This window comes from Petaurus breviceps, unplaced genomic scaffold (genome assembly GCF_028583685.1).
Source record: "Petaurus breviceps papuanus isolate PSGF00001 unplaced genomic scaffold, PetGlider_PUasm1.0 220, whole genome shotgun sequence".
In the NCBI taxonomy this organism is placed as follows: domain Eukaryota; kingdom Metazoa; phylum Chordata; class Mammalia; order Diprotodontia; family Petauridae; genus Petaurus; species Petaurus breviceps.
The window spans coordinates 13,630,577-13,655,048 of record NW_027185876.1 but is presented as its reverse complement, the minus strand read 5'-3'; the positions used below and the strand labels follow the sequence as shown (position 1 = coordinate 13,655,048).

The following is a 24,472-nucleotide window of genomic DNA, read 5'->3' as shown; positions in this document are numbered from 1 at the left end:
GGTGCAGAGGAGGGAGGAGGTGAGGTGGAGCAAAAGAGGATGTGGGAGGTCAGAACGTTTTGCAGAAGAGGGCAGAGGTTAGGGGAGCAATAGCGTGGGCTGGATTAGAGACAGAATGGGGAGTTTGGGCTTTAGTGCAGAGACCTGTCACCAAGGAAACACGAAAACACGAGTAGGGTGCTGGTGAAATGTTTGGAGAAATGAAGCTGAGTGTTTCTTCCCGAAACTTGTGTGTGTATTCATTCATTCATTCATTCATTCATTGTGAAAAGGTAACCTAGTGAGTCTCATAACTCCATTACTCAGAAAGACTTACCTAGGAAGCTTCCTTCACGCCACTTACGCATAGACACTGACAAAGTGAAATAGAGTCTCATTTTAAATTTGTAACAGGCCCCCCCCTCCATATTTTAAATTTAAATGAACAGAAATGTTTTCTCTTCCTGATATTGTCACCCCCACTATTCCACGGGGAGAAAGGGAATATGGAGAGAGAGAGAGACAGAGAGAGAGAGACAGAGACAGAGACAGAGAGAGAGAGAGAGAGAGAGAGAGACAGAGAGAGAGAGACAGAGACAGAGACAGAGAGAGAGAGAGACAGAGAGAGAGAGACAGAGAGAGAGAAAAGAAGAAGAAGAAGAAGAAGAAGAAGAAGAAGAAGAAGAAGAAGAAGAAGAAGAAGAAGAAGAAGAAGAGGAGGAGGAGGAGGAGAGAGTGGGACAGAGAGAAGGAGGGGGGGAGAGAGAGAGAGGAGAGGGGGAGAGAATAGATGAGAAACAGAAAGGCAGGGAGACAGACAGACAGATAATGGAGAGAGAAGGAAAGGGAGAGAAAGACAGAAAGATAATGGAGAGAGAATAGGTGAGAGAGAAAGGTACATAGATAGAAAAGTAGGTGGGTAGATACTAAAGGGAGAGGAAGGGATAGATGTATTGGAAGGAAAGGGAAAAGAAAAGAAAAAATAAATTCCTATGACAAATATGCATAGTAAAGGGAAACAAATACTCTCAAGTGTATCAAAAATATTAATGTTTCATTCTGTACCCTAAATCTGTCCTGAAATCTGCAGCATGTTTTGTCATGTTTTTTTACAGTGTTGTTATTGAGTAAAGTGGTCTTTTAGTTCTGCTCGTTTCATTTTAACCAGTTTATAAAAGTCCTCTTAATTGTTCATCTTTATAATATTGATGTTATTGTATAAATTATTCATCTCCTTCCAGGTCTTTCCAGGAAAGGACATTTCCTTCCATGCAGGGACATTTGTCGGGTGGAGAAGTTTCCTAGGAGGAGATGCTCTAATTAGTGTCGAAATTACCCGACCGGAGGAATCCCCCCCCCTTTCCTGACTTTCACTGTGCGTCTCCCGATCTCATCCCGGCTCCCAGTGAGGCATCTGGACCTGGGATGGGCAACTCTAGGTGTTCTAGGCACCACCCTTTAGGATGGGACCCGGGGGAACACTGGAGAGGAGGGAGGAGAGGAGAGGGGCAGCAAAAGACGAGAGTGGGAGGTAAGGAAGGAGGTGCAGAAGAGGGAGCATCATAGGGGGAGGAGCAGAGGGTGGGAAGTGGGTAAGGGGTGGCAGAAGAGGGAGGAAGTCGGGGTAGGAAAAGAGTGGGCTGGAGTAGAGAAAGAATGGGGAGCGTTTGGTCGTTTGTTCCGAGGTCTGTCACCAAGGAAACACGAGTAGAGTGTTAGTGAAATGTTTGGAGAAATGAAGCCGAGTGTTTCTTCCGGAAAGTTTTCTTTGAATTTTTATTTTTTATGGCAACATAATGTAGTGCGTCTCAAAACCCCTGTTGCTCAGAGAAACTCACATTGGGAACTTCCAGCCAGTAACGCATATATTCCCATAGTGAAATAGTTTCTCGGAGACAGCGTTCTTGTCGCCTGCATTGGTGGTTCAGTGGTAGAATTCTCGCCTGCCACGCGGGAGGCCCGGGTTCGATTCCCGGCCAATGCAAGACTTAATCTTTTCCTAATTAAATGAAATTTCAATTCTTTGAAAATTCTTTTTGGGGTCTTGGGAAACTTGGATCACTGTTAAACCGTCTATCTGCTTCTATCTGAACGAATTTTTCTACCTCTCATCTGCCAAGACACAACCAAAGAACCAGGAGGCAGACGCCGCAACTTCTCGGACCCTAGTGCGGGGAGGCCCCCAACCTGCACTTCTCGGGGTTTGTCTGTGGGTTATCTCCCTGGACCCCAGGAGAAGAGAGGCCTGGGGACCCCGATTCCTTGATGGAATCAGATAACGGAGCCATGGGTGGAAAGCGAACCTGCATTTCTAAAGAAGGGAGTCCTCCCATCCGTGAATGATTGGGGCACACATGTTGAACATGGTCATAAGCGCTTCACAACTGCTGATTTACTGATTGATTAATCATGCATAGAAGGACTTTGTTATTTATTCTGTTTTCTGTTTGGTGGATAGGTAAATGCTTCTGAATGGAAAAGGAAGGTAAAATAAAAAAAATAATATGCACGAATTAGTAGGCATAATCAATAATAAACATACTAAGTCCAGACGCCCTTTACCAGCTCTAAATGAGCTCAAGTTCTGCAAGAAGAAGGTTTGCTGGTACTAGGGGATGACCTTGACCTCTGGACATCCTGGTTTAGGACACTCGGTCCTATAATTCAGGGTGTCTTTTTCAGTGAGAAAAGAGTATCTCACGCCTCCCCGTCGGGGAATCGAACCCCGGTCTCCCGCGTGACAGGCGGGGATACTCACCACTATACTAACGAGGAATGCGCTAAAGGAGGTATTTGCTACTTTCTCCAAATGAATTCTAAGAGTTTGGGGCACTGGCTTTATGTTTATGAGAAGTATTTATTTTATTAGGTTTATTTTAATGTTTCCTACATCTAAAACATTTACCGATTACTCTCACTTTATAAGAGATCTTGTAAAAAAAAATAATAGTTTGACTTCATTTTAAAATGCATGCACCCTTCACATGTGTCTACCCCCACCTCTCTATTTCCTCTCACACCCCCTAAAATAAGGTACTAACCTCAAGTTACAAAAAAAAAAAAAAAGCGAAACATTGTTCTGGAAAGAGACTGGAGATCATCCTTTTTGACAGGTAAATAACCTAGAACGAAGAGAAACAGGAGGGAACATTTCAGGGACTAATGAGCTTACCTTCACCGGACAATGGGAGACTAGTTGATGAGAGATGACTTTTTTATGAAACTCAGGTCTTCTTAAAGATGAAAAACTTTAAAAATTCTTTCCCTGACCGGGAATCGAACCCGGGCCGCGGCGGTGAGAGCGCCGAATCCTAACCACTAGACCATCAGGGAAGACGCCAGCTGGCTTTCTTCCTGTACCTCTATAATTGTTGTTAAAAAGACGTAACCTTTAGGTGTATCAATTCTTATTGGTGGTTCACTCCTTCCTGCTAGCGCCGAGAGAAGTTAGGTGTCGCCTGGCATCTTCATTGCGCCTGCGCTTCGCGCTACCCCACCCCTTGCGGGTGCCGCTGGCTAAGTGAATCCCTTGACAACTTCCAAATCCATTTTCTCACTTCTTAGTACTGGGAATAAACTACGAGGGACCTTCGGGTCCCCTCAGAGGGAGAAGACGAGGGTCGGACTGATACTAGATGAGGGTACTGCTACTAGAGAGAGGGTGGAGTAAGTCAGTCCACGTCGGTTCGTCCCTTGAGTGAAAGCGAATCTGAGGTTCGAGAGGCCTCCGGGAGACCTGTGGGGGGCGCCATTTAAAAGATAAAAAAATAAAAATAATTTTAGAAATTTATTTTCCCCGAAAAAATTTATCATGCGTTGGCCGGGAATCGAACCCGGGTCAACTGCTTGGAAGGCAGCTATGCTAACCACTATACCACCAACGCATTCGCACATAGTAAGTTTCATAATTCTATATGAAGCTACTGCTGAAAGACGTCACTGCCTGTTTTTAGTCCCAATTTTTCTGATTTTTACAGATTTAAAACAGTCACTAGAAAATAGAAGATTTCTTCGTTGCTGCTCTAACTAGGATGCTGGGATGTCTCCCATCTTTGTCTCTACCCAAACCCTGGACAATGAGGAGGTTAGACCTGGTACCTTTGCTTCCCAAATGCGGTAGTCCTTGTTTGCTAAATTTTCGGTGATTCTAATTAGTTCCTTTTAATTTGAGCTTTATGAAATATTCGCACTTTTAAAAAGGAATGGAAGAAGGGACTGTTTTATCCTTAAAGATAATTGACAGAAAGGATTAGCGGTCAAGATGAAAGTGGTGAAGATATTGGTTTCACACTGGTAAGTTTCAGTTTATGCCTTTGTTTAGAAGTTTAATGAATAAAGTCAAACAGCAGACTGTATTGTTTCCTAATTAGTGTGCCACCAAAGGTTATGGGATGCAATAATAATAAAAAAAATACCAACGCACATCAAAGCAAGATTAAGTAGAAATGCAAAATACCCACGCACATCAAAATGTTTTAAAACTTAAATAATTGACAAGCATTTATTAAAGGCTTATGTGCCAGGCACCATGGTAAGCACTAGGGACACAAAGAAAGCTAAAAGAAAGTCCCTGCTCTCAAGAAATTCAGTTTAATGGGAGAGCAAACTTCAAAATAAACCACACTCTTTGCTTGAGATAGAATATAAACTTTATTTTCTAAAGAAAACTCATGGGCTATGGCTATCTCATGACAATTTGCTATATAAAAGTGGGTTATTATTGCCTTCATTGGTCCTTAAGTAGATTTCCTAAATAGCTCATGAGTATACATCTGGACAGGTCTATATGGTGCTAGTTGGGCCAAGTACGTAACTTGGGTGCTGAATGGGCTCTCTTCTTTCTGCAGACTTGGCTGCTGCAAGCCAAGAGACCTGCCTGATTCACCCTGCATATTGACTGGTCCAGCTGAGATTCTGTGCCCAGCTAATCGGAGGGCTCTGCTAACCACAGTTTTCTGAAAGAGGAGTAGTACTTCATTCTAGCAGCAGAGCAAAACCTCGGGAACCTCAGCTTTGCCACACCCAGAAGTGAATTCAATTGGTAGAATATTGATAGATGCCACTTTAAATTCTAGTCTCCCTAGCTTTCTCTACCCCCTCAAGATTATCTCTGGACCTTTGTGGGGAGCAACTCTTGTTTAGAGGGACCTAAATTAGAATGAAAGCTGGTAGAGTGAGCCCATAGCTTACATGGCCTACATACTGTATCCATTCAAAAAATCTAAAGACTGATAGCCCCAGCCTTTTACAAGACCCTAATGGTAATTTGATAACCCTAAGAGTAATTTGGGGATATTTGGAGGTGACGGTTGGCTGTGGTAGAGTGTGTTTGGGCTATAGATTTAGATTTCAGTTCCACATTGTAAATAAAGCGTAAGAGAGATTTTCAGACCATGGAGAGTAACTCTGACCTCTGTCCTTTTAAGTAGAAAAGTTTAGAATTAGTCTAATCTAAATTAACAGAATTATTTCTGGCAGGCAGGTATCTAAAACACAGAGTATTGGGATTTTTTTTTCTTTCACAAAAAGCTTGAAGTTAAATTTAAAAAAAGTTTGAAGTTAAATTCTTCATAGACTTTAAATTATGGGAGGTTATGATAATTCATAAAGTAAAACTCTTGGCCAAAATCCCATAGCTTAAATTCATATTTAAATTTTAAATAATAAGTAGGTACTCTTGAGGAAGCATTGTTTTTTTTTTTTAAGATGGCTTGAGAGATTCCCACTGAGAAATGTGATATATAACTAATTTTTATGTCATATCATCACATAGGAGACTGAAAGCCAGTTTCTCATGTTGCACACCAGATGGTGACCAGCTTGCTTTACTCTTAGTTTAGAAGCCATTCAACTTTGGCCTCTCCCTCATTTGGTAGTTTTATGACCTTTGCCTTTTTCGGGATTAAAGGATTTTTGAGAATTCAGAACAACTTCCTTCTTCTTAACTCAGTAGCTCTTAACTATAGAATTACATCATAAATAATGTATGTTAAATTTAAGTATTTAAATTACAAATGTACTCATTCCTTAGATGATCCATGACCTCATCTATGTGGGCAATCCATCTACTACTGAACATTGAAACTCCCCCTCACCATCTCATCCTGTGTATTCTTATTTGTACCCTCTCATAACTTTCCCCTAGGTCTTTTAACATCCTGTTGACTAGGTCTGTCCACATATTATCTCCCATTCTACCCTTTTAATTGGCTTATTGTCTATTTTTCCAGTCACATATATATCCCAAATCTTTTAAGTCCCTTCTTGTATGAAAGTAATCATTGGTAATATAGTATTGCTATGAACCACCATGTATCTCATGGATGTGGACTATGTTAAATGTCCCTAGCTCAGATGATAAGAATCAGGTCAATTCAGGACAAAGCTATTAAAAATGCATGTGTAATGAGGGGCTGGCACATATGTAGACCTCATTCCTTTGCTAAGATGAAATCTCCTGGACAAATGTTAGGGTGCTACTTCCAGCTGAATTGTGATGGAAGTGCCTTGGACAGATCCGATCGTGAGTGGACATTATGTAACTGGTTCTGGTTGGGGGTAACCTTTTTCCATTGACTGCATAGCTGGAACACTGGCCATCTGAGTCAACTCCAGACATTGTGGCTGCATGAAAGTCAGAGAGGAGTAAAAGAATTCCCTCCTTCACTCATGGAATCTAATGAAACCACGAGACCATGAGGTAAATGGGGAGGGCCTCAGTACCTCATCCCCCACTCTGAGGCCACAAGCCTCCTGATAAAAGATTGACTCCTGGGCCTTTTTGTTCATGGTTTTATATGGTAGCTATAAGAAGTGGAATCCCTCAGTCTGTGAGTGTCAAGGATTGAGAAAGCAAGACTTCTGAGAGTCAGAATCCAGGCTGGGTTTTGAAGCCAGGGCAGGATTAGTGCCCTGAGGAGAAAGGAGCAATCTTTGGGAATGACCCTTGAGACACCAAGGTAGAGATTCATTTGGCAATGATGCTGCTTTTTTAGGCATGCTTTTGGTGGGCCCAATGCTAAGCAGGAACTTCTACATATTAAATATCTAATAATAGCTAACATTTCAGTTTGCAAAGTGCTTTACAATTATTATCTCATTTGCTACTCACAACAGGCCTGGGAGATAGGTGTTATTTTTATCCTCATTTTAGAAGCAAGAAAACTGAGGCAGACAGAGGTTAAGTGACTCACCCAGTGTCACACAGCTAGTAAGTGTCTGGGGACAAATTTAAACTCAGATCTTCCTTTAATTCCAAATATAGGCCTCTATCCGTTGTACCACCTAGCTGCCTCTAGACAATAATAGAGGCACTGAAGTTTTTTGAGTTGGGCAGTGACATGGGCAGGTCTTCAAAAGATTTTATGAAGAGTTGATCAGTGAAAGGAGAGGCTGGGAGGCCAATAAAAAAAGACTGTTGCAATAGCTCCAGTAAGAAGTGTTGGGATGGGGGTGTCGAGGTCTAAAATGAAGGTGGGATAGTGGAGAAAAAGAAGGGATGAAGGTCAGAAGTATGAGGAGGTGAGTGGAAAGAACAGGAATTGGTAAGTGATTGGATGGAGATGGTTATGAAGAAGGAAAAGTCAAGGATGATGGGGTTCATACCTGGTAAGCTTTAAGGATGATAGTGCCCTCCATAGAAATAGGAGAGTTGGGGGAGGGACTGGTTTATCATAAATCAAATGAAATAATATTTGTAAGGCACTTAGCCCGGTGCTCATAATTCCACTTAAGATTTCGTTGATAAATTACAGATTTATTTGTAAGGTTTTTTATCTGCAAATAAAGCAATCTCATGAAAACTCCATATTGATAATATAATACACAATGTATACAAAGTGAATTTCTATAATGTAAAACCAATAACTCTTACCCAAAATGTGTTTATGAGAAGCTATAGAAGAATCCATGTGATTAATTGTAGCAGCAAGCACCCCAAGCGTCCTCAGGGTTTGCTGCCCATACAGGTTCTTGGATCTGCTTTGTTAAAGGAAAGCAACTCAAAATGGGTTAACAAGCTTACTTTAATCAGTCAGACATATATTGTTTACCTTGTTCAGGGGAAAAAGGTCAGCACCCCAAACTTCAAAGCATACAGGCAGAATTATCAAGACAGAAACAGATCAAGTAGACAGATTTTCAAACTGTCCAACCATTACATCCATACCCAGTCAACATCTGGGTTTCCAAATCTGGGGTTTTCAAAGCTGGGGGACTCTCAACAACGGTTTCCCAGAATTCAGATCAAATCACAGAACACTTCTCAAAGTGAGTCCCAAAACAAAGCTACACATCAGGGCTTATATAGCCTTCTCCTGGCTCAGAGAATGTAACAACCTTTTGGACCCACTGGCCAATCAAAAAGTATCAACTGAAAAACAAGCCTCCCACCCCAGTCTCCAGGTGCACTTTAGCCTAGGGGCAGGGAAGATCTTTAAATTTGCATTTCCATTACATTAATCAAAGGCTGAAATTTACAAATGAAAAATATACATAATCTACATATATGTGTTTATGCACTTAACTGTATTGTATATGTCCCACATCATATACTGTACAGCATGTTGTATATGCTAAGTGGTGCAGCAAATAGAGTGCTGGGCCTGAAGTCAGAAAGATTCATCTTCCTGAGTTCAAATCTAACCTCTTAAACTTACTAGCTGTGTGACCCTATGCAAGTCACTTAAACCAACCTCTGTTTGCCTCAGTTTCCTCTTTTGTAAAATAGGGGTGATAGTACCCGCCTAGAAGAGTTGTTGTAAAGCTCAAATGAGATAATACCTGCAGAGCTCTTAGTTCAATGCCTGGCAAATAGTAAGTGCTATATAAAATTAGCTATTGTTATTATTTTCCACTAACCAATTATCAGAAAAGTGATTAGAATTCCTCTTGGCTGCTCAGGACAAGAGCGATGTGCTAAGTCTTCAGTCTTTCAAGCCATTCAAGTCTGAAGAATGGTTTTAATACCCTTTAAGGAAAATCTAGCCTAATTTGTATGGGGCAGGCATTTGGTTATTGCTTTTGCCACAAGAAAGACCTTCAGAAGCTGCCCTTAGTTTATCTCTTTAACCAAACATTCTGCCAGTACTGTATAGGAACCCTCCACTCCTCAAAGTAATTTAGTCAGTGCTGCTGGCAACTCAAAGAAAATTAAAGATTTCAGTAAGAACAAATTAGATTATAGTTTTGGAAGTGATTAGACGTGCTCAGTGCCGGATAGCAATGAGACAAAGATTGTTCCAAAGTTATATAGCCTTTGGGAACAAGTTGAAGGTGGTTTTTCTAACATGATAAAGTTGAAAAGGGGGGAGAATCCTTTGGGAAGATGAGCTATTGCATTATTTGCCATGCTTATTTTGTAGTTATCCTTTGTGTGTGTGTGTGTGTGTGTGTTTGTTTGTGTGTCTGTGGCTGTGTCTGTGTCTGTGTGTATGGGTGGGAAGGGTGGGAAGTTGGAATTAGTCATGGTCCCTATAATATAAAATCAGTCAAGACACGGAAGACTTAAATTCTCTGAAGTTTCAGTTATGAGTTCCTAATTTGATGTTCCATTTTTCACCATCTCAACTAGTTAATATATTGTATTAAGATCTGTTTTGTTAAAAAGGATTGTGGTAGAAACATTCAGGAACCCCTGTAAGTTACCAGTCCTTCCTGGAAGATCTGCCATCAACTGAGGCCTTCTGCAGAATGGGATCATGGGAAGTTGTTTCCAGGGCCCACAGGAGTACCTGAAACATCTGAAAGTCAATCAGAGATTAAATAGACATTGGGAATTGGCTACTAGTGTAAAAGGCATTTGATCACTGTTTCACCTGGAGTACCTGTAAATTTCACTTTTTCCATGTGCCAACACCTGCTCCTTATTTGGACTCTCAGAACAAGTCAATGTTGCTCTGTATTGTCTGCAAAAATGCTGTATTCCACCATAATGATGTTTTTGCCTGCAAAAACCATCTCAACCCTTTCCCCATAGTTTTCACCCTTGTACCTCAGCAGGGTACAAGGTTTGTCTTATCTGGTACTTTTCATCTCCTAGAGAGGACTTCCTTCTATGGGTCTCTAGGCCTTAATCAATCCATAAAAGATGTCTTTCAAGGACTGAAATAGGGAAATTATTTTGATTATTTACTCAATTGAATCAGTATTTACTCAATTCATTGTGATTTAATGGGTGTCAGTTACCATATTAGTGAGTTAAATAGAATAGACATAAATTTGATTTAGTTATGTTAATTAATGCCATAAGTCATAATTAATATAATTAAATTCCAGACATTGGGGAGGAAGGGAGCTGATAAGATCTTATGACCTTATCATCAACAGTGACAGTATTATTATTAAAATATAATCCACTGAATATTTAACAGTTTTTAAACAATTTCAGTCTTTTAGCAATCTAATTCATAAGATACAAAATTTATATTCATCAAATAATAGCAACTTAGCCAATTTGAAAGTAACCATTTATTCCAACATGAGTGGCTTTTAATCTCGCAATCTATATGTTTTGGAAAATAATTATTGCTAGACTCAGTTTACTAAAGACACAACAAAAATCTGCATGGCAAATTGCAAGCATGGGAGCTTTACAATAACCCTGGGGTGGATGTTACTAATTACTCATGGAGATCAGGAAACAGAGGAGACAAAGAACTTGTCACATCCACTCTGTTTCCCAGTCTAGAGGACAGTCAGGAAAGGGCTACACAGTTGGACCACAGTCAGAGCTGGAGGGCTGATAGCTGGAGGACTTTTGTCCACACAGAAGGCTCTAAGGTGTTTTGTCTCACTCTGATGTAGTATGACCTTACTTCCTCAGATGCAGTCTCTTATGCTGTTAGCAGGGCTGCTGAGAGCCTGTGACTTCCCCAGGAAGAAAGCTTAGGGAAGGTAAAGAGAACAATAGTTAACAATAACATAATGCTAGGGATGCTAGAGTTACATATTTATGCAACACACCTGAGAGGAGAGTATTAGGAGACAGAAGATCCCAAAACCAGGCCGTGAGGTTTGATTGTCAGCCTTTAAGTTGTTCTTAGCTTCTTTAAGAGGGTCAAAGATTGATTTCACATTTTCCCGAGACATTACTATCCTTTGTAATTTTAACGCTCAGGGGGTGGAAGACTGCTCCTGAAAGCATGTTCTTATCCTCAATGTTGAAGTCTAGTTTAGAGTAAAGCCTACTCATTTCTTTTTTTTTAACATTTAATTTTTATTTTTTCTCAATTACATGTAAACAAAAATTAACGTTCTTTTTTTAAATTTTGAGTTCCATTTCCTTCCCTTCCTCTCCTCCCTCTTTGAGAAGGCAAGTAATATTATATAAATTATATTTGTGCAGTAATGCAAAACATTTCCATATTAGCCACATTGCAAAAGAAAACCCAGACCAAGAAAAAAAATCCCCAAGAATAACAAAGTTAAAAAAACAAACATGCTTCAATCTGCATTCAGACTCTATCAGTTCTTCCTCTAGAGTGGACAGCATTTTTTTTTAATCATTACAGATCCTTTGAAATTGTCTTGGATCATTGTATTGCTGGGAATATGTCATTCACAGCTGATCATCATACAATACTGTAAAGCCTGACTGATGTTAGACCCTCCCTCTTTCATTTTGTTGTTTAAGTTGTGCACCAGTCATTGCAATGCTGTTATTAATGAAATACACTGAGGTTTTTGTTTGTTTGGGATTCTTGCTGATGACACAAAATGTTGCTTCAAAATAGAGTGGGGAAAAAAAGCCTCCCTCCCTTTGATGGTAGGATTTTCTCGAGCTCTGACGCTGTGGCTCAAACAGTAAAGTCTGAGGAATTTGGTGTTGAGTAAAAGAGGCTTTAAGTTGCCTTTTCAAAACTTCCAAAAACTGGCTATCTTCAAAACCCTCTATTCACACTGGTAATATAAATAGACTGCAACTTTCTTAAGCTTTAAATCCTTCTAAGTTGCCTGTTTCTTTCAGATTCCAACTCGTTTCTTTCTTTTCAGAGAATGTTTTAAGCGAGCAGAAGAATGAAACTATCTACTTCCAAGTTGTTCTCTATGTATAGCCAGGAAAGAGAGCCATAGGACAGCTGCCAAGTACTAGCTGGCCTGCTGACAGACTGGCAGCTTTCCGCTCCAAAGCAGAGCAAAACGCAAAGGCACTTCCCTTTCAAAGCCTACGGAGCTGGATATAATTTCAGGGACATTTTAAAGTGAAAGCGAGCCCACAGCACAATCTCGGGAGTCAGGCATTTATAAAGATACCTTTAAATGTCAAGTTGAAAACATTTAATTGGTTAAATGACATGGCGGTTTCCCTCAGTTTCCCCTCCTCCCCCCAAACATTTTCTAAGTTGTTCATGGCTATGTGCAAACGTTTTACCTTTGGTAGTGAAGATAAGCCAGAAAGAGAAAAAATGTCAAGATGTGTAAGATTCGAGTTTGAAAAGAGAATTTGGATTCGAATAATTGATCTTGTAGACTGGAAACAAAGATTCCCTTCTTTCTTGTCTAGGCGGGGGATTGCCTCTAACGGGCCCCGAATAGCTTGCCTTTCGCAGTCACCCAGACCCCACAGACCTGTTTTTTCTCAAACTGGGGCGTCAGTCCTATTATCCTCGGTCGTTGGAGACAGGTGGCTGGTGTGAATGGCTGGTGTGAAAAAGGAGACAAGTGTTGCCTGGGCTGGAATTAGAGCGGCCCAGATCTGTCTCAAAGGCCGTTTGATGTGAGGCAAATCAGCCGAAACCTGAGGTCTGCGTCGCCCTTCACCTCGTGAGGAGCAGTCTGTCCTCTCCCGTAGGAAGGCAAACAGGAAAGTTTCTGGATGAATGGGAAGAGGAAAGCCGCTTTGCAGCACTCCAAAGGACAATTAGGTAAATGTCTATAACCTCTTTATAATGCACCCTTTAATGATCTTCCAAGGGTTTTAACATGTTATGTTTAAACAAGTTAATGCTATAAATATTTCCCCAGTAAAAATTATACTACCTGTCTCGCTTGAAAAAGATCAGAATCTTCTTTCTCTCAACACTCCAAAGTCCCGTCAAACACCTAATTAGAAGCTCCTGTATCTAATAAACAGTGATACAAGGAGTTATCAACGTTAAGTGCTACGTGTGGTTCACCAGTAAAAGGAGAGGTGAAGCCCAGCATGTATGCGAGGTTCCTATTTCTCCACGCTTCTTAGCATTATACCGTTGCCATTTGATCCTTTTCCTTAAATCATGCTTCCTTCTGACCCTACATTGACCGATGAGATGGCCCTTTTGATGGCAAAAAGAACATTTGTAATCTTCTGAGTGCTTCTGAACAGGAGTGAGGACAGGAATAGTTTGCGTTTTTGGTTCCATTTCTTTATTTCTTTCTTCATGAACATACTGGGCGATATTTTTTCTTAGCTCATCTATGTCATTTTCAGACCAACCAGGGCACTTAATCTCTGGTTGGGAATGATTAACAAAGGTCGAAATATCCCGGGTTCCTTTTTCGTCTTGTGAGATCTCTCGAAATTGGCTCCAGTTTGCAGGGTAGCCGGTGCATAACATCATTTCCCTGATTAAGGAATCCTTGGCTAGTAATAGCCTGGCATAATCGGCTGGCTGCTTACAATTCCACTGTGGGTCTTGTAAGGGCCAGTTAGGAAGACACTCTGGGCCACGTTTATTTGCAGCTCTTAGGATGGCTGTCTTTTCCTCAGGAGAGAGTAGGATTTCCATTGAGTCAACTGTACTCTTTAAAGCAGCCCTCCTACTTGTTGATAGGAGGAGCAGATTCCAAAGGGTAGTTAATATTTTCTTAAAAGTTTCCTATTATTCCTCTAAGAGTCTCCTACCTAAAAGAGACAGTATCTTTGGGTTTCCTGGGGAAAAAAGAAAGTACTGTCAGTCACAGACTGCATGACATACTTTAAGGAAAATATAATAACATACTAATGATTCTTTGTGAGACATTAAGTCCCTCAAGGGCTCACCCATGTCACCAAGGGTCCATGAGGGAAAGTATTTTCTTAAAGATTTCTTATTAATCCCCCACAAAACACCCTTAAAAGACTTAGAAGTTTTAAAAGGACTTGATTCTGAGAAATTGGGTGAAATTTAATCCTAGGCTACAGTACTTTAGAATTTAATTAAAATTTAGCATACATATCTTTTAAAAAGGTCAATTTTACTCTTAAACTGAAATGTCTTTTAGAAGTAAGTAAAAAGAGGAAGTTACTGGGCATTACAACATTGTTTTAAGACTTACTTCCTCTTTGAGAATTTACTTTTTTTTTAAGTTAGTTAAAAGTTAGTGCACAATTTTATAAAGAATCAATTTCAAGGGCCTGTCATCAATTAAGTGTCATAGGGATTTTCCCATTTCGGGCTTACCTTATCTCAGAAGGCCAGGAAGCCTTGAGGTGGGGTCCTCCTTGCAGCAACTCTCCATGTAGAAGTTCCTTGGTGAAAAAACAAAAAAAAGCTCTAGGAAGTTTATCCAAAGGGCTACCTGAACATATGAAAGAGTCCCTCACTCAGGCCCCACATTGGGTGCTGGCACCAAAAAAATTTCTAATAAGAGAAACTGAGGCACAAAGTTCAAGCAGAATTGACTAGCATTTGCCAATATATGTAGCCAAGGATAAACTGACAGGCAGAACAGTTCTTTTATAGTAAAAGCATGGTTACAAAATTTAAACAAGTACATATCTCACTCCTGATTGGTTGGTGCTGTTCTATACTAGATGAACTAATATCCTATGAGCCAAGGCCTGTGGCTGGCAATTTCTAAGGGGGAGGAACTTGTGGTTTATGTGCTGCTGTTTTTCAACAAGGTAGGAATCTTGTGGCTAGATAAGTCCTATACAAAAGGGGTGTGTGTGTACACATATACATATACACATACTTGTATACACACACATTTATATAAACTGGAGTTGTCTCTGTTACCAGAGAGCTTATAGGTGTCAAGCTACAAGGGTGAAGTAGGTAATTGAAGTTGCAGGCTTAAGGAATTTTAAATTCACATAATGAGAGAGAATAAGTAAATTATCAATAAAATTATACAAAATAAGGGGGGATATCAATTTTTAATTTCTTACCTGAGATATAATATACCTAACAAAGCCTACTAAGAATATATTTGCTGTGTAGCTTGTGAATCTAATTAAAGAGTTTTAAATGTAAAAGGCTAGGAGAGAGAAAACTTTTTGTAAATCCACCAAGTTAGATACTACAAATAGTAATTACACTGAAGGAAGAATGGCAATTCAGACATCTGGAGACTCATAGGAGGCAAACATAAAGGGGGGAAAAAGCAGTGTTAAACCCATGACTTCATGCATTTATATATAAATAAATACCTAAAGGTTTAGGCAACAAGGAAGAGGAAATAGAGATCCTGACCTAAGGAAGCTGAGAAAATAAAAATTATTCTGTATCATTTCATAATTGATTATATTCAGTAATTGACCCTAGTTTTGTATTAATTGCTCAAGCCACATTTCTCCACTCCTGAGTTAAGCTCAGGAATGCAGTCTTTCTTCTGAGTTAAGGTTACAAGTCAACTTGTCATCATCCCCCAAAGGTAAGTCCTCCATCCTTGCCTGTCCTTGTACAATTCTTATCTCCCTAACAAACCCTTCTAGGCACTGGGGAGTCTGCTAACTCCAGTCTATGCAAGATGGTCCCATAAAAACGGGTGGCCACTAGCCTTCAATTTCTTTAAAATAACCAATCGTGTTGTCTTCCCCACCTGTCCAAGTCTGTACTCCCTAAAACTGTATTGAGGCTGGTGAGCCTTAGTTTGGGATCTTTGGTCATTTGCTGTTAGACTAAGTGATAAATCAATCCTGCTTGGACCACTGTCTCTCAGTTTACCTTAATTTTCAAATGTAACACCTCACCTCAGAGTCAAACTGTCATTCCATTTCCCCAGGGAGAGATGCAAGGTTAGCTTTACCTTTACGGGACTTCTTGAGGGTCAAGGAGAAGATAGGGAAAAGAAAAAAAAAAAACCCTGGATTGACCCTGGGTTGGCTCTACAATATAATGGGACCACCAGGGGTTGCCCAGGGTTAGATTTTGCCCTTCATAGACCCTCAGCATTCGATTTAGCCAAATTTGCACCAGCCTGGTTAAAAGGGAAAATTGGCACCATCAGAATAGTTGGTCTGCAGACAAACATTTTTCAATGCCATATGACTGTTGGATGATAACCCTGAGAAGGAGTCTGCTAAAGCAGAGAGGAAACTTACCCATATTCCTGCTAGCAGAAATTGAAAAAAAAAAAAGAGAGAAAATTAGTTCTGAGAAAGAGGCATCAAGGCACTTTTGGTGTGGGCTAAACTCAGTACACCCTAGTTTCATTCTTCTCCCCTGTCCCATCCCAGAAGCCCAGTAACCCATCGGAACTGAGGAAAATGTTGTCACCTAGTCTTTTGTCCTGGGGTTCCAAGGCCACTGGCCAATCAGCCCATTCCTACCCCACCCCAAACAAAGGAAGTACACGATGTATTTTCTAGGGACCTCTAAGAAGAAGCTCACAACTTCTATCAATTCAGGAGGTCCAATAAAATGGTGGTGAACTGCATAGAGCACTGGGCCTAGAATCAAGAAGACCTGAGTTTCAATCCAGCCTCAGATACTTACTAGCTGTGTGACCCTGGGCAAGCTAGTTCATATCTATCTGCCTCAGTTTCCTCAACTGTAAAATGGGGAATAGCATCTACCTCTCAAGGTTGTTCTGAAGAACAAATAAGATGTTTGTAAAGTACTTGGCACAGCTCCTGGCCCCCGGTAGATGCTTTTTTCCTCCTTCCACTTTTCAGATTGTGTCCAGTCCTATCCTCTTCCTCCTCATCTCTGGCCTCCCCTGGCTAATCTCAGGAGTCAGAACTGGACCTATAGGATAGATAGACCTATAGACAGGTTTTTACAAACCTCGGAAAAAAACAACTCTCCTAGAAATAACAGGTGTTAGGGTAAGCAGTAGTAACTCAGTGTCAGCTGCCAGCTGCCAGCTACCTCATGAGAATTAGATAGAGCCCAGCTGGGGTTCTTAGGAAGAAATTCTAATTTTAATTTTTTAAATTGATTTGTTTTTTGACATTCATTTCCACAAGATTTTGAGTTATAATTTTTTCTCCCTGTCTTTCCCCTACCCCACCCCAAAATAGCAAGCCTATTGAATACCCCTTCCCCCAATCTGTTCTCTCTTATATCCTCCCCCATCACCCCCTAACATTCTACTAGGGCAAGATGGATTTCTATACCCCAGTGCCTGTATATCTTAAGGAAGAAATTCTAAAACAGGTAGGAAGCAAACTACTCTCTCCCTTCCTTGTCCCCATATTCACAAGATTCTTTTTCTGCAATTTTTTTTTCATATTCCTGGACATCAGTGGGCTGAAGCCTCTAGGGTCCAGAAGGTTGTGGAGAAGGAGATTTTGACATTATTAAACAGCCTGCATGACAGAATCTCGGCCTGCCAGGACACAAAACTGGGTCTGTTTCTTGGTAGTTTCTCAGGTGCTGGATAAAAGACTCTACATGCTCTGAATCCATCGTTTGCCTGATTATTTTCCCCACGATCTTGACCGGCCAAGACAAGTTTCCTTTGCTGCACCCAACTTTCCTTACACCAACATGAGGATCATTCAAATTCTTCAGAGGAAGGCTTATGCATTTGTAGCGTGTCCTCTCCCAGAGAGCCCCAGACCCTGGGTTTATGGAAATGTACACAGGAATCACTGGAAGCAGCAGTATGGGGAGGAGGGAGTCTGTTCCTCAGACAGGACATCTCCTGAGAATGGGATCAACTCTCCTTTTCCCCTCCTAACTAGGGTTCTTATTTTCCTTACCCCTCCTTTTAGCCTCAAGGTCAGGGGCATTCTGGGGCAGTCCCGGGAACTTGGAAAGCCTGAGTCATCCTCCTTACACCAGCAGCCAGAATACTTGCCTCCTCCCAGTGTCTGTCTCCTATGGATGCCTAAGGCAGGTTACACATTCATTCAATGACCTTTAGGTGCCAACAGTGGGTTATACATTCATTCAATAACTGTGTCTTACTGAGCTGTGATAGGCCCTGGGGTCATTACTGAATAGGGCACAGACATAACAATTTAAGGGAGGACAGGGGACAGAATGGCAGAAGTAACAGCTAGCATTTATCCAAGGTTTATAAAGTATATATGTCACTTTGTTGCAGTTTCATGTGTTGTGGTGGAACCATCTCAGAGAATTCAGTCAGACCATCTCTAATCCAAGTACAGGCATTATTGAAATTGACTCTTCTCATGAAGCTGGCTAAATTCTAAGAGGAATTGTTAGCAACTTCAGAGAAAGCAAGATGGATTCTTATAGGGTAAAGATGCAATTATGTAACAGAAATGATAAATATTAAAAAGGCAGGAGGGGTTTGTTGAGGGATTAGGTAACAGGGGAGGGGTCCCATCCTTAGTGGAACTATGCATGTGATTACCCAGAATGCATACAGAAAAACCCATTTTGGGGCATATGGATTATGATGATGATATTATAATAAGCCTCTCTATGTCTTAAGTTCACTTAAAGGACAATGTTTGCTATTACTGTGAAGGTGCCTACTTAGGGAAGGTCCCTTCTATTGTTTTGGGGTCCACATCCTGCTTGGGCATCCTGGTGGTGCTGTTTTCTGATTGGCTGAGTATTGTGGTCCTGTCTGAGACTTAGATGGATGTGGTTGTGGCTGAGTGCATTTTCACACCTGCTGTTTCTGGGAGAAATATGAGCACATGGACACACTTGTTGTTCTAGTGAGCAGTGAGGCATAGATGAAGAAGTTAGGACATTGAGGGGGTGGGGGTGAGTGGCTAGGTAGGGGCAGCGGGCCTGCTGTTCAGTAGAGCTATAAGGAAGTTAGAATATTGGGGCTGGGGACAGCTTTAGTAGGATTCCATCAATATCACTGATACTTATGTAACAGAGATTACCCTTCCCCTCACTGCCTGAAGGCCAGGTGTACAATATCTCAACCCCCCCCCCCAGGGTTCTCTAACACCTTTAAGGGGTTGGGGGGGATGTCTGGGCTCCATCCCCAGCCAATCATTTTCCTTCAGTTATAGAAGGGTTCCATTTAGCCACTTAACAGTTGGATTAGATTTTACTAAGAAATATTTACTTTAAATATAGAATAACAAATATATAAACATACTCAACACCTGAAGGCATTAATCCTCCCCACCCCCACATATCCTATATCACCTCATAATCTGAGGAGGAACAGGGGATTAGGTTGATGATTCAGCTCAATTCTTATATCCCTGCTTGGGTTTGAGCAGGGTACCCTTGGGCCAGAAGCCAGGGTGCCCTGGCTTTCAGGGCCTCCCTATTGAGCTGTCTGTCTCCACATCTAGTCTGGAATCCTGGCTCCAAGAGGCACCATGGTTTGGCTCTGAGTCCAGTGGAGATCCCATCTCCTTCCCCCAAAACTGAGAAGGACAAAAGAAACAGGACAAACAGAACCTTTCCTCCCTGGTGATGTTTCTCAGGCCATGGGACCAGGAAAGGTAGAAGAGGGAAGGGTAGCCCTTCTCCCTTCACTGGTTCAGAAATCAGACTTTCACCCTCTCTGGACACCAATGGAATGAGATTGAGACTCTACCAGTCTAGCAGTTTTAAAGATGAAACCTGTTTTGGCCATAAAGTCAATCAAAGGAGGTTACTCTCACCTATAATGTGGTAGGAAAAAGCAGGATATTTTCTCCCAGAAGCAGGATAGCTCCACGTTAGGTGATCTGAGCATTGTCCAAAGCCCCCAGTTCCAACCCTGTGAGGGGGGCATGTTATTAGAACTCCCATTTTATGGATGTGGAAACTGAGACTTGCCCAGGTAATAGATAGCTAGTAATTATCCATGTTACAATGGAGACTGAGGTAAGCACAAAGAAAAGAGCTTTGAGAAATTTGAGAAGAAGCAAGTAACTTTCATGTCAGGAAAGAGGAAGGACAGCTTTATCGGGTAGGCAGCATGAGTAGGGTCCAAAGAAATGGAGGAAACTCAACAAACAGAGACAAGGAGTGGAGAAGGTTCTATTTCAGGTTCTGGGGATGAGTTAAACAAACATCCAGAGACCAGAGAGGTCAGGAAAAATATGAGAAGATGAGTTTGGCAGGAATGTGGAATATTTGTAGGGAGTAGCCTGAGGTATATCAGGAAAAGGAGCCCAAGGTGTGGCTTTGGGCTCATTATTGGAATCTCCCTGGATTAGCAGGTGGGGGCCCAGAGCTCAGCTGTGGTCCCTCCCTTTAGGGCTGAGGAAATTGAAACTATGTTGTATCATTTAATATTTGATTCTGTTCTGTAATTGATCCCATTCCCCATTTTGTCAAGTCCCATGTCTCAGTTAAACTAAAAATTGCTCTTGCCCAGTCCAAATGAGCTTTAAATGCATGGTTGGAAAGGAATTATATTTATCACGGTGTCCATGTAGCCCTTAGGACATCTGTTTGTTTTCTGTAAACACAACCAGTTTGACCTGGTCCATCCAAGACAAGTACTTGCCTGTCCTTGAGCAATTGGGGGTGGTGGTTTGATCTTCCCCCAAGAGGACAAATAACTAGGGGGTTCTGATTCTCTAGTCAAAATTACAAGAGGCAGGGTGGCTAGGTGGTGCAGTGAGTAGAGCACTAGCCCTGGACTCAGGAGGAGCTGAGTTCAAATGTGACCTCAGACACGATACACTTACTAGCCATGTGACTTTGGGCAAGTCACTTAACCCCAATTGCCCTCCAAAAAACCAAAAAAAAAAAATAAGATTACAAGAAGCAGAGGAGTCCCATAAAACAATTAATATTCCTCAATCCTTAGTGAGGGAGAAATCAGTCACACATGAATGCCAACCCATTTTTTTCCCCAGTTGTAGCCAATCATGAGGCTCCCAGGTACCTTCCTTTCCTGTATATCAATAAAAAGCATCTTTCCCTTCTCATGGCCTTACAGAGGTAGCCAGTCTGACTCACTTTGTTAATAATGATGTGTCACTATTAAATTGATCTTGCTTGGAGAATTACCTCAGTTTTTCTTTATTGCATCTTACTTTCCACAGTGCTCTACAGATAAGGGGAGGGGGGGGAGAGGCTAGAGAAACAGTGGGCCTCTGGTTATGAACTTAGAAATATCAGAAAAGGGGGGCAGCCAGGTAGCACATCGAGTAAGAGCACCAGCTCCAGTGTCAGGATGACCTGGAGATCGAATCCTGGGCTCAGACCCTTAGCACCCACCCAGAAACACCTGGCCATGTAACCTTGAGCAAGTTACTTAACTCCAATTGCTTAAAAAAAAATATCAGAAAAGTTATCAAAGGTCCTCTCAGGAATGTGAGGGCAAAAGCAGTCAGGTGAGGAGTTCTCCCTGAGGAGTATAAGTAAGGTGGATTTTAGTGTGTGTAAAGTGGATTTTTGTCATTATTTCTTAGAGTTCAGTTTCCCAGGATCCATGACCACAAAAATCTCTTGTTCCCAGGTATTAGTTATGAGTTCCCACAATTATGGTTCAAACATCTCCGCCATGCTTGTGTAGTGTTATATAATGATCACATAAACATCCACTGCGGCTGCACAGTGAGATACAGGGATGGGTTGATTTAGTAAACTTATGAGGCTATTGCTGACAATACGCCTTCTTTGTCTGTTGCCCCATAAAGCAAGTGGGCATTGGTCAGTGTATCAGCAATGCCATATTCACAATGCCTATAGAGATTACAAATATGCTGATATAATTATCCATTACAAAATACGTCATGTTTGCCATATGAGGAAATAAACTAGAAAATTTATTAAGATACCAAAAGACTGAGTCCCAAAACCAGAAAGTGAAAGCCATCAGAGTAGTGATGATATTGGCACAGGTAGATAAAGTAGAAAGCACCCACATTTTCAAGCCTTTAAAACAGAACAGGCTACCTCAGGCAAAGGTCCTCCTCTCCCCACGCACAGCTCCAGCCCCTGCCTCCAAGCACAGACAGGAGGCTGGGCAACAAAAACAAGGTGGGGTCCCTGGGGATCCAAGGCACTTCATCCCACCCACCATAGTCACAAGTCCATCCTCCCCCTGGGTCCCAAACTGTGGGATGCAGCCAGGAAACACATTCAGTGCCCCTGCTTTGCTGCTCAGTTCTTATCTTTTCCTGTGGCTGAATTCCGAACTCCTGGGCTCCTTCTCCTCCCGCAGGCGGCAGCCGCTCCTGGCTTCTGCCCAGGTCCCGATGCAGGCAGCTCACCATTCCCGCTCTCAGCTCAGCGAAGTCCGCATGCAGGCCACTCTTCTCTCCTGCTCCACAGCTCCACAGAATCACAGCTACCACAACTGGGAAACAAACAATTATCCCAGCCCCCATACTTTCCTTTTACTCTGCAGATCCTGCTCACAGCGCCATTTTGTTGCAGCAAGCACCCCAGTGTCCCCAGGGTGCCTGCTCACACAGGTTCTTGGATCTGCTTTGTTAAAGGAAAGCAACTCAAAATGGGTTAACAAGCTTACTTTAATCAGTCAGACATATATCGTTTACCTTGTTCAGGAGAAAAGGTCAGCACCCTGAACCTCAAAGTATACAGGCATAATTATCAAGACAGAAACATCAAGTAGACAGATTTCCAAACTGTCCAACCATTACATCCATATCCAGTCAACATCTGGGTTTCCACATTCTGGGTTTTCCAAAGCCGGGGGACTCTCAACAACGGCTTCCCAGAATTCAGATCAAATCACAGAACACTTCTCAAAGTGAGTCCCAAAACAAAGCTACACATCAGGGCTTATATAGCCTTCTCCTGGCTCAGAGAATGTAACAACCTTATTGACCCACTGGCCAATCAAAAAGTATCTACTGAAAAACAAGCCTCCCTCCCCAGGCTTCTGCTGCACTTTAGCCTAGGGGCAGGGAAGATTTTTAAAATTTACATTCGCATTACAGTCAGTGAATGGGGAAACTTAGGGTTGAATGTACAAGCTGGAATGCTGTATTGCCTTGATAGGTCCTCATCAAAGCTTGGGGGGAGTCTGTGTTTGCCTCAACTGGCCCCCATTGAGGCTTGAGGGGATTTAGGGGAATGCACAAGTTGTGCCTGTCTCAACTGACCCCATGGAGACATAAGGGTAGTTGCCCCTCCTTCTCCCCAGCCACTGTGAGAAGGGTGATTAGTGAATATTGTAGGAATTTATCCTCCCATTATCAGCAATCCTCTTCTGAGAAAACTATACTAGAATAAAGTAAGATTCCTTCTTCTTGTCTTTTCTGTCTGACCAGATTTAGTGAACCTGTGCAAGCAGCCCTCCTGTGTGCTGTGTTTATCTGTTTTATAAGGGACATCCTGTTTAATCCAGCTCAGAAGTGAGAATCTATGCATTGTGTGCTGAAAGAAGGTAACTACTTATTCATTGGCTTGGTAACAACCAACCAAAAGTGGATTTTGTTGGGGTTTTTCAAAAGGAGACAAGAACTCCCAAGGCCGTGAAATACTGCACCAGGAATTTTTTGTAGTAATTGCTTTAAATGTAAGTCCATGCTCCTCAGGATCATGCGAGTGGGTAGAAGGACAGTCCTTGCCATATCTTCTCAGCAAGTATTCCTTTGTAAAAGATAATTGATGGGTTGCTGTTGCAACGCAGCTGCTGGTGGCTGTTGCTGCTCCGGGACCCTCCACCATGGAAGGGACAGGCGAGGAGCCCCCAGCATCAGCCATCCTGCTGGATCATTGCCATTTCTCTCAGATCATCTTTAACAATGTGGAGAAGTTTTACATTCTTGGGGGAGACATTACATACCATTACACCCTCACCCAGCATTTCACTCCCCAAAGGAAGGACTGGGTTGGCACCTTTAGAGTAGGATGGAAGACAACCTGAGAATATTACACCTTTATGTGGGCTTCTTTGCCCTCCGACCTCAACAGTAAATCATCCTTGCAGCAACAAGTGCAGTTTAAAGCTTACTACCTACCCAAAGATGATGAGTATTATCAATTCTACTATGTGGATCAGGATGGTGTTGTACGGGGGGCCTGTGTCCCTTTCCAGTTCCGTCCAGAAAGTGAGGAGGATATCTTGGTGGTTACCACTCAGGGAGAGGTGGAAGAGATTGAGCAACTCAACAAGGAACTTCGCCAACAGAACCAGGAGTCGAAAGAAAACTGTATTAGTCTCCAGAAAGAGAACTCAGACATGCACGCTGAACTCCAAAAACTCAGGATCTGCAGGAAAGACTGGAGTCTCTGACAGAGGCCAATAAGACATTGGAGCAGAGAGTCACTGTCCTGATGACCCATCTTTGAGATACTTGTTAACCTTCATCCTTTTGGATTACTCTCTGTTAGCTCAGGCTTTACTAGCCTATGGCCTCACTTTTCTACAAAGAGACTCAGTGAGTTTGCCCCAGAATGAGGCTGTCCTGGCTTAGCAGACCAGAGCCTGACTTGGGCACTGAAGTGATTAGCCCTCTCTGTCGCCTCACTGCTGCTGAATTGGTTAAACCAAGATGCAGCTGGTA

At 41.9% G+C, this 24,472-nt stretch overlaps 4 non-coding genes and 1 pseudogene across 4 annotated transcripts; 2 read left to right on the top strand and 3 right to left on the bottom strand.

Moving 5' to 3' along the window:
- Positions 1-1,892: 1,892 nt before the first annotated feature.
- TRNAG-GCC (transfer RNA glycine (anticodon GCC)) lies at positions 1,893-1,963 on the top strand. The gene has a single exon. It is a non-coding gene; the product is annotated as a tRNA-Gly (tRNA).
- Positions 1,964-2,682: 719 nt separating this feature from the next.
- TRNAD-GUC (transfer RNA aspartic acid (anticodon GUC)) lies at positions 2,683-2,754 on the bottom strand. The gene has a single exon. It is a non-coding gene; the product is annotated as a tRNA-Asp (tRNA).
- A 486-nt stretch (positions 2,755-3,240) lies between these two features.
- Positions 3,241-3,312, bottom strand: TRNAE-CUC (transfer RNA glutamic acid (anticodon CUC)). The gene has a single exon. It is a non-coding gene; the product is annotated as a tRNA-Glu (tRNA).
- A 479-nt stretch (positions 3,313-3,791) lies between these two features.
- On the bottom strand, positions 3,792-3,863 carry TRNAG-UCC (transfer RNA glycine (anticodon UCC)). Its single transcript has one exon. It is a non-coding gene; the product is annotated as a tRNA-Gly (tRNA).
- Positions 3,864-23,581: 19,718 nt separating this feature from the next.
- On the top strand, positions 23,582-24,257 carry LOC138166062 (calcium-binding and coiled-coil domain-containing protein 2-like; annotated as a pseudogene).
- Positions 24,258-24,472: the final 215 nt, after the last annotated feature.